The sequence below is a fragment of the Palaemon carinicauda genome, chromosome 11 (assembly GCF_036898095.1).
Source record: "Palaemon carinicauda isolate YSFRI2023 chromosome 11, ASM3689809v2, whole genome shotgun sequence".
Lineage (NCBI taxonomy): Eukaryota > Metazoa > Arthropoda > Malacostraca > Decapoda > Palaemonidae > Palaemon > Palaemon carinicauda.
Window position 1 is genome coordinate 145,933,735 of NC_090735.1, and position 8,726 is coordinate 145,942,460.

The 8,726-nt window shown below is 33.8% G+C and overlaps 1 long non-coding RNA gene across 1 annotated transcript; it reads right to left on the reverse strand.

The window, feature by feature from the left end:
* Nucleotides 1-6,722: 6,722 nt before the first annotated feature.
* On the reverse strand, nucleotides 6,723-8,452 carry LOC137649831 (uncharacterized). Its single transcript, XR_011045872.1, has 3 exons — nucleotides 8,414-8,452; nucleotides 7,942-8,144; nucleotides 6,723-7,439 (listed from the first exon to the last, which is right to left on the reverse strand). It is a non-coding gene; the product is annotated as an uncharacterized lncRNA (long non-coding RNA).
* Between the last annotated feature and the right edge of the window lie 274 nt (nucleotides 8,453-8,726).

Consider the following 8,726-nt stretch of genomic DNA (forward strand, 5'->3'; position numbering starts at 1 on the left):
GTAGAAGAGTTATGGTACTATCCTTTTTATATTCTTGAAAATGGGACTCTTTTAGTCAACACTTTCATCGCTCACCTCAGGATACGTGGGACAAAAACTTGATAGAGATAACTCCATATCGAAACATATCTCCCTTTTTCTTCTTTTCTACTCTTTATAATCCGCATTCTACTTACTGCTATCAATGTAATACAAACTATACAAATATTGATAAAATATTTATTCTCCTTTAAATCTTTACGAGTCGCACTTGTCTTCTCTTCAGATATAGTGTCAAGTGCTTGCTTCAACCTTGCTTTTTTTTTTTCAGAAAATGCGTTAATCTGCTCTATGATGAATCACGAAGTTCTCTCTCTCTCTCTCTCTCTCTCCTCTCTCTCTCTCTCTCTCTCTCTCTCTCTCTCTCTCTCTCTCTCTCTCTCTCTCTCTCACATTATTATAAAGGTTGAAAACCCCTCGGCAACCTTTCTTCCCTAAGATTAATTTGCTAGTAAATTGTTTTGATGTATAGATAACACCAAAAACATACAACCTAATTACTCTAGATCCTAATCTTTGCCAATACAGGCTTATCAACCTTTTTGCCATGCACAGAAGACCATAATAAAAATTCTGTAGATTATAGTACTATTTAAATGAGTAAATTTGCAACATAACTGTAGCAGACTGAGAAAAAAACACCAGTTTTCGACATCGAATAACAATATCATTAATTACGAGATAATTCCAGGCATAAAATATTCGAGAGAAAATTTAGTATTTTGTGGACAATAGACACTCAATCTACTTAAGACAAGTAATGTTATTATATTGAAATTTTCATAAACTCTATTACTTTTGGAATATTACGTTTTTTATTTATAATATTTGAGGGAAAACTATATTTATTTTTAAGCTTACATAGAATGGTCAACGTATTTGTTTGCGCTTTGGGGGCTCAAATTTAGAAACATTGTTAATGATAAAGAAAATATAATGCAAATCTTAGTTTACAGCGCTTTTATTGTTATAGACTTCCTATCTTCGTTTGCTGAAGAAACTGAAGCAATTAATCTCTCATCTAAAATCTCACATGTCTAATATCAACTTATACAAATTAACGTTACCTGTGAAACCATTAACTAAATGCCCAGTCTGGTAAACTACTTTTGCAAGGTGTTACACTTAATCTATATAAAAAAAAAAGAATGAATAAAGAATGAATGTTCAATAAAAAAAGGAAATATAAGTAAATATGTAGAATAAACAAGAAAATGAATAAGGAAAAACAAGGGAAGGCCATACTTTTGTGCCGGCATCTTCAGACAGCAAATCCCTTTGATGCCATTCAAAAGAAATATTAAAGACGTCCGGAAAGAAAAGACCAGGTATTGTGTACCAGTCATGCACAGCAGGGACAGGTGACGTGTTTCAGGGCCCTACGGCACAGGCCGATCCGTGTGCAGGGTTTCCATAGCGAGGGATAAAAAACAAAAGAAAGGATATCAGAGGCTTAGCATAAGAGGCACATTCCAAAAGGGAATCCAACCTACTGGATTCAAGATTTAAGGTTTAATGGTTTAAAGGCCACTCGTGAATGACAGTAACATTGGCTTATCAAGCGGGGCAATGCCCTGGAGACTGACCATATACACATATGATCAGCGCCCAAGCCTCCTCTCCAGCCAAGTTAGGAATAATGAGGGGAAGGCAGTGGCTGCTCATGACTTAGCAGATAGACCTACAGGTTCATCCAAATACTTCATCCTTAGCTCACAAGGATATTATTATTATTGTTATTATTACTAGCTGTGTTAGAATCCTGTTTGGAAAAACAAGATGCTATAAGTCAGAGGGCTCCATCAGGGAAAAATAGCTCAGTGAGGAAAGGAACTAAGGAAATAAATAAACAATACAAGAAGTAAGGAAAAATTAGAATAAAATATTTTAAAAACGTTAACAACATTAAAATAAATATTTGATATATAAACTATAAAAAGACGTATGTCAGCCTGTTCAACATAAAAACATTCAGTGCGAGTTTGAACTTTAGAAGTTCTAATGATTCAACTAGTAAAGATGCAGCAACCAAAGGAACTAATATGCTTGAACGGGATTCGAACCCTGATGATTGATCACATCCACCAAGAGTGTACATGGAAGGAATCTTTAGACGGGAATTTATAAAGATGTAAACCTACTTCCATACAAATTGTGTGGACTACATCCCACCTATTAGAATGGTCAAAGATTCAATCAACCCTACAAAAAGTGGAATTGCTTCCAGCCTTAAAAAAAGTTTAAGGATAGATTCAAGCTTTGAAATAAGTGTAACAAGGGTGGATCCAACAATTTCGAAAAGGGGAGGGAATCGAAAAACATTGCCAAAGCAGCTGGGTGTTAGGGGGGTGCTGTAAGGCCCCCACGCCCCGGACGCTAACGATAACTTTCAGATTTTTGAGAGGTATTTTTCCAGTTTTTGAAAATATTTTCACTTTAAAATTGAGTAATATATGGAGAAAATTCATTATTCAATAACAGCATCCCTATAAGATATCAAAAACATTTCAATAGTAATCTCTACAATTACTTTTAGTATATGAAAATACATTTACGGAAATCCGCATCAGATGGCTGCCTCTGAGTTGCATATGTAATTACTAGAGCCCTGCATCCTCAGGTTCAAGTATCAATTACTCGTCGAATTGTAATTAGTCTCTCCACTTACAACTTGATTCACATCAAAAACACAATATCTTCATCTCCAGCTCAGGTAATGAATTTTACCACTTAGGAGTTTGTGTGTGCGTGCATGAGAGAGAGAGAGAGAGAGAGAGAGAGAGAGAGAGAGAGAGAGAGAGAGAGAGAGAGAGAGAGAGAGAGAGAGAGAGAGAGGAGGATTTTCACCTTCCACGTCTCCAAAACTACATTCTTCTTGTAGCAACTATGAAACGGAAATTGTTTTATTTCATGAAAACTTTTTGATATCTTCATAATAGAAATTTCTATGCAGAAAACCCTTATTTTTTTTTCTTATTCCTTTGAAGATTTTCTCTTTTTTTTCGTTTCCATTTCCCTTCAACCAATCGACTGTACTATTTTTTTATTTTTTATAGAAACAGCAAAGACCACCACACTAGTTACCAAGCAAACCAAGACCTCATCTTTGTTTAAAAAAATATATTAAATTTAGAACCAGTAAACTTATTGAACAATTATCGAATTATGGAGTATCTCTGACACGTACATTTGTTAAATCATAGCACATTTGAATATTAAAAATGACATTGAACAGAAGTCATAGAAACCACATTACATTGTAATTCCATTAAAATTTCAACTTTCAAATGATGAGAATTTTGCCCAGATACTAAAGTGAATGAAAGCTAACCGATAAACCAGTCATATCAGAGTTTTCTAAGACTGGATCTTACTCCCTCGAAAATTTTATTGTCACCTGAATAATGTTCCAAGACATAGCTTTTCTCTATCAAAAAGTCATATCGAAATAAATTCAGCGAAGTAAAACAAAAGTTAAGGAATATGCACACCACCATATCAGGAATAAACAAAAAACCATGAATGGTACTGATATTGAAATCTGACGTTGATACATATACCAGGGGAGAGAGAGGGGGGTCGATTGAAATTGAGTGCAGTACTAAATCGAAAAGGATGTGTTATTTCATGCAATCTGATAAGCAAGCATTGCAATTCCTGTGGTGTTCTGCTAATAACGACAGCATCACTAGCATATTTTAGGTCCACTAATTTTTTTATTACCAATCCACTCCAATCCTCCTGTACAATCCTGTATTGTTCTGTGCATTACAACATCCGTGAGGAGAAAAACATAGGTAACAACACATTCCCTTTTAGTACTCCCTATTCACAGGAAATTCTTTTCATAAGACTACACTAGCATTAACTTTGCTTTCTATATTCATGAAAAGACTTAATAGAATTTCCAATTTTGATAGGAAATTCATAGTAACGTAGGACTCGCCACAAAATTGGACAGTGTACACTATCAAAGGCTTTTTCAAAGTTCTCAAAAGTGGATTCCTATATTTTAAAACTCGCTTTGTAACATGTCCTAAAACGAAAATTAGGTCAGCACAACTTCTTCTACTTCTAAAAACTAATTGTTCATCGTTCAGCTTTTCATCAATATTTCTCTCTAGTCCCTTTGGAATAACCATAATATATATTTTCATGGTAACTGCCATAAATGTGATGCCTCTGTAATTATAGCAATGTCATACTTCGTTTTTTTTTTTTTTTTTTTTTTTTTTTTTTTTTTTTTTTTTTTTTTTTTTTTTTTTTTCCACCAACACTCCCAACTCCCATTCATCATGTTTTGCTTCACGCCACATTCTACAAATTTTACAAAATTAATATTGTTAAGTATTCTGAGAGTCCCTTCAATTTAGGCCAATATCATCTCAACAGTCATTCCATCTCCTGATTTTTCAGTGATAAACTATAAATACACTGAATTCATTCATGAGTACATCTAGGTCTTCCTCAGCTTCAGGAATATAAATTAGATTATTCCCTTTCAGCCACACAGTTTTTTTTTTTTTTTTTTTTTTCAAACTAACTGTCTCGAGAATAAAGACACAAGCGGAAACTTGTTTTATGATAACAGCTGTGCATAGGAGTCAATACAAAGACAAAATAAACAAAAACTTTTCCATTAAAAGGGTTGAAAGTTCATTTTGTTTCTACTGTGCATATTTTAGACAATATCAAGTTTGCAATTAGAACGGGTTTGGCACTAATTTTCTCGACCATCAGAATTTTCTTACAAATATTGAATCACATAGCTTTTACCTTTAGAGCAAGAGGACCTTCGTAAGACAGTTTTAAACAGCAAAATAAAGGATGAAACCAGAAAGTTAAAATAATTAACCAAATTATTTTTGACAGATATGCATAGCTTAACAGTCAAAACATTTCGTTCGTGCAAACCCCAGGTTTTACAGTTAAACCAATTCTTTTTTTTTTTGGTCTCAAAAAATTTGGGTCACGAACCCCCTCCCTCTTTTGGATACGCTGGTGTCTTACATTAATATAAAGCTATTTTTTTTTCTATCTGTTAAACACAAGTCTACAAAACCCGGAATGATGAAATTGTTTTACCAATATGGTTATAAAAAAGTAGCTTATGGGGTTGAACGTTCCCTGCTATAGTAAACTAGTTCCTTACAATATAGAACTGACTTTAAAACAATACCGTACATTGTTGTACATAGATTGTTTTTAGAATGCTGCTTTTAGTTTTCCAGAAATTATAAATTCTTAAATATTCTATTAAATTTTAAGGACAAAATGACTAAAGTCAAATCAGTATTAAAATACTTATGTTAAAACTACAGAAGTATCTGACCACGTAGCTCTCTAATGATAGTTGCATATTTACTGCAGCTGTTAGCCTCATTAACACTTTAGTGATCCTTGAAATTGATTTTTCCCCAGATGCGAATACGAAGTTATGCTCAACCCGCCGCCCCCACACCCCCCCCCCCCACCCAAAAAAAAAAGAAAGACCTCCATTTATAAACATAAATCAAGCCAAGTAAATTTCAAAGTTGTCTTTACTACCAAGTTATCAAAAGAGATAGTTTTAGTTTATGTTTTACTTTGTTTTACAAAATGTTAATTACCTTTAAACTTTTATCGCTATTAAAAATTTAAATCTAAGTAGCGGAATTGAAACTTGAGCGAAAAATATTTAGTTTAAAATTAGCTCAACCCTTTTTTGAACATCAATTAAGCATAATTTTCGGGTTAGTTTATTCAAAACTTTAGTACAGCCACACTTCACAACTGCTTGTATGATTTTGAACCCGTTGCGCACTCTACTATTTACCAGGCTTCCAATGGTCAAACAAAACTTACTAAGTCGAGAAAAAAAAAAATAATTCGCTATTGAGATACGAATACTTCCAAGACCTAGAAATATTATTTCCAACAAAAACTAGTTTTCTTAATATAATACGAATAAATGAAGGAAAAAAGCTAGTTTAACAATGCAGACAAACAAGGGTGATGAAATGACCTTTTTTTCCCCCTGTATGAATTTTCCTTTACTGGTGATAAATTCCCTAAAATATCACTTTTTTTTTCTTTTTAAATTCATCCTATACCCTGTATTTGAGATCAAAAATATTTCAGGCGAAACACTCATATTACAGAAACTTTCGTAAGCAACCAGTCTTGAATTCAGTCTCAAATTCAAAGTCTAAACAATTCCTGACCAAAACCAATTGAAAATCTGTTTCAGCCAACACTAACGGCACATTGACATTCCTCAACAACATCAGTAAGGATGTTCGTTGAATATAGCAAACTTCAATCCCTAGTTAAAGTATTTTTAATAGCATTTCCGTTTGACTCAAACTAATAATTACAATATGCTCTCCAATTGATATATTATTGATACTCTCAAGTTGTGTAAACTGAACGGACGTTTCATAGTTCAGCTTTGTGACAACTTTTAAATTTGTGAATCATTGGTTAACAAGAAGGCAATTTTGTTTCTCATTTGAATCTAAAGCTCGGTTTCAGTTAAATTGGACAAGTTTCTGTTCTCATAACTTTCTCTTATACCCATTTTGAGAGGTCACCATACGGTTTCCCTTATTACAAAGCTAAATGAGTTTTAAAAACAGTTTTATTTCTTAATTGGCTAAAATCAATTAGTTAACTAACAAATTTCAAACATTAAAACCAAAAACAAGAATGTGCCATTTAATGTTTCAACATTTCTGTAATAAATTAAAGAAAGCAAAAAGGACAACCACGTAGCTGTGAACAAGGAAATTTATTAGAGATACATAATTCCATCTAAAAATTTGGTTCAAACATATCAAATATAAACTGAATATTTCAGCCTACCGAAGAGCTAAATTACTATAACCTAACGATAAACCAAATAAACCAAAATATGTTTAAGTTTCCTCAATGCCTAGCAACGCCCAAAATTTTATCTGGCGGAATTACATAAAAAAAAAAACCTTTCTATAAAATTCTCTAGCATTATCTGTAATCTTATACATCTCACCATTAGAGTGAGCAAATTTCATTATTTTTCTTTAAAACTTACCAGTAACCTTTTAACCGGAGTCAATTTTATTTTACCAATTCGTTTAGTACAAGCCGGATTCTCAAAAATTCCAATAGACGTCTTTCTCCAAACTTAACAGGATTTCCCTTGATAGTCCTAAAGCACTAATAGAAGGCCTTGACAGGATTTCCCGTTACAATCTTCAATCTTCAAATACTTATAGAAGACCAAGACAGGATTTCCCCCTAACAATCGAGTACTTATAGAAGACCTTGACAGGACTTCTAGTAACAATCTTCATCCAAACCAATTCACGAGTAGAAAATGAAGCTATACATTCAACGAAGTGTCCTCAAATCATTTTATCCTTTGGTCGCAGCAAACCAATCTGAAAAAAGTGTCAATTATCAGAAATGTTTCTGGTAAGAGTTAGTTATCCCTACATAAAAGACTGATATCTAAAGCCTGTGATATCAAATAGATAGTAACAGATAAAATCACCCGTTTCGTTCAACAAAGCTTACATCCAGATACTTTTTTTTTTTTTAATCTTAAAATAGATTTAACAAAACTTCGAAAAATGGAATATAAAGGATTTGACTTACAAAAGCAAAACGAAAACTTGCTACAGCAAATTTTGTGATCGACAGGCTAAGTAAACTGCAAAAACCTAAATAAAACTACAAACAAACCCTTAATACTCACCGAACTTAAAACTAAGGAGTTTACAAGCAAGCCTCCATATAGCGCACGGTAGACCTTCAATTTTAAGGTCTACCATGCGCTATAGGGAACGTCCTCCCACGATTGGGGGCGCCGCCCCCAATCGGGGAGGACTGGCTTGCTTGGGATGGAATTAAGAAAAAATAAAAATATAAATTAATGCTCACCTTTTAGTTTAGTCTGAAAAATACTTCACCAGATTCCAGCGTTGTCACCAGTCACTCTCTTTCCGTATTTAACAATTAGCAACATGTGGATCTGTACGCAAGGATAATACAGGCGACACCAGCGATGATGGCAAATGACTCCCATCCAGATTGATATGCTTGAAACGAACTGATAATCAAGCGACCGCGACTTTTTTTTTTTCCTGAAAATACAAATAAACAGGGAAGTTAATCCACAGGTATTTAAGAATAGTATAAAGAAAAATAACTTAAAACCAATATGATAGGGCATGAGTAATAAAAATCAAAATTAACTGATAAACCTGTACGTTAAAACATGGGTATTTGAATTGCATTTGGTGTAGAGAAATAACATGCATACACCAACAGCTCTCCAATCAAACACCAAACGATATCAAAGTATTTGAAATTTACAAAAGTGAACGCCAACTTAAGGCAGCTCTTAACTTACCAACTACACGAACCTCGAGTAATCTTGTATACCGGTGACCACCAACCACCCAACTGACTCGGTGAACTGGAAGGCAGCCTGAGAAAGCCTGGCTATGCCCAGCCAAGGACTCTAAACAGAGGAAGGCAGTATATACCTATAACAACGTAACCATCACTCATTCGGTCTATTTCTTAAAAGACAAATTTACGGCAGGCGAGAATAAAAGCTATTATTCCAGAAACACCGACTTTCTTCCTAAAACTACTATGCGTTCTCTTTACCGATAGTTCAATTATTAAATATATATGGAAAAGAGGTGTAGACGCGCGCG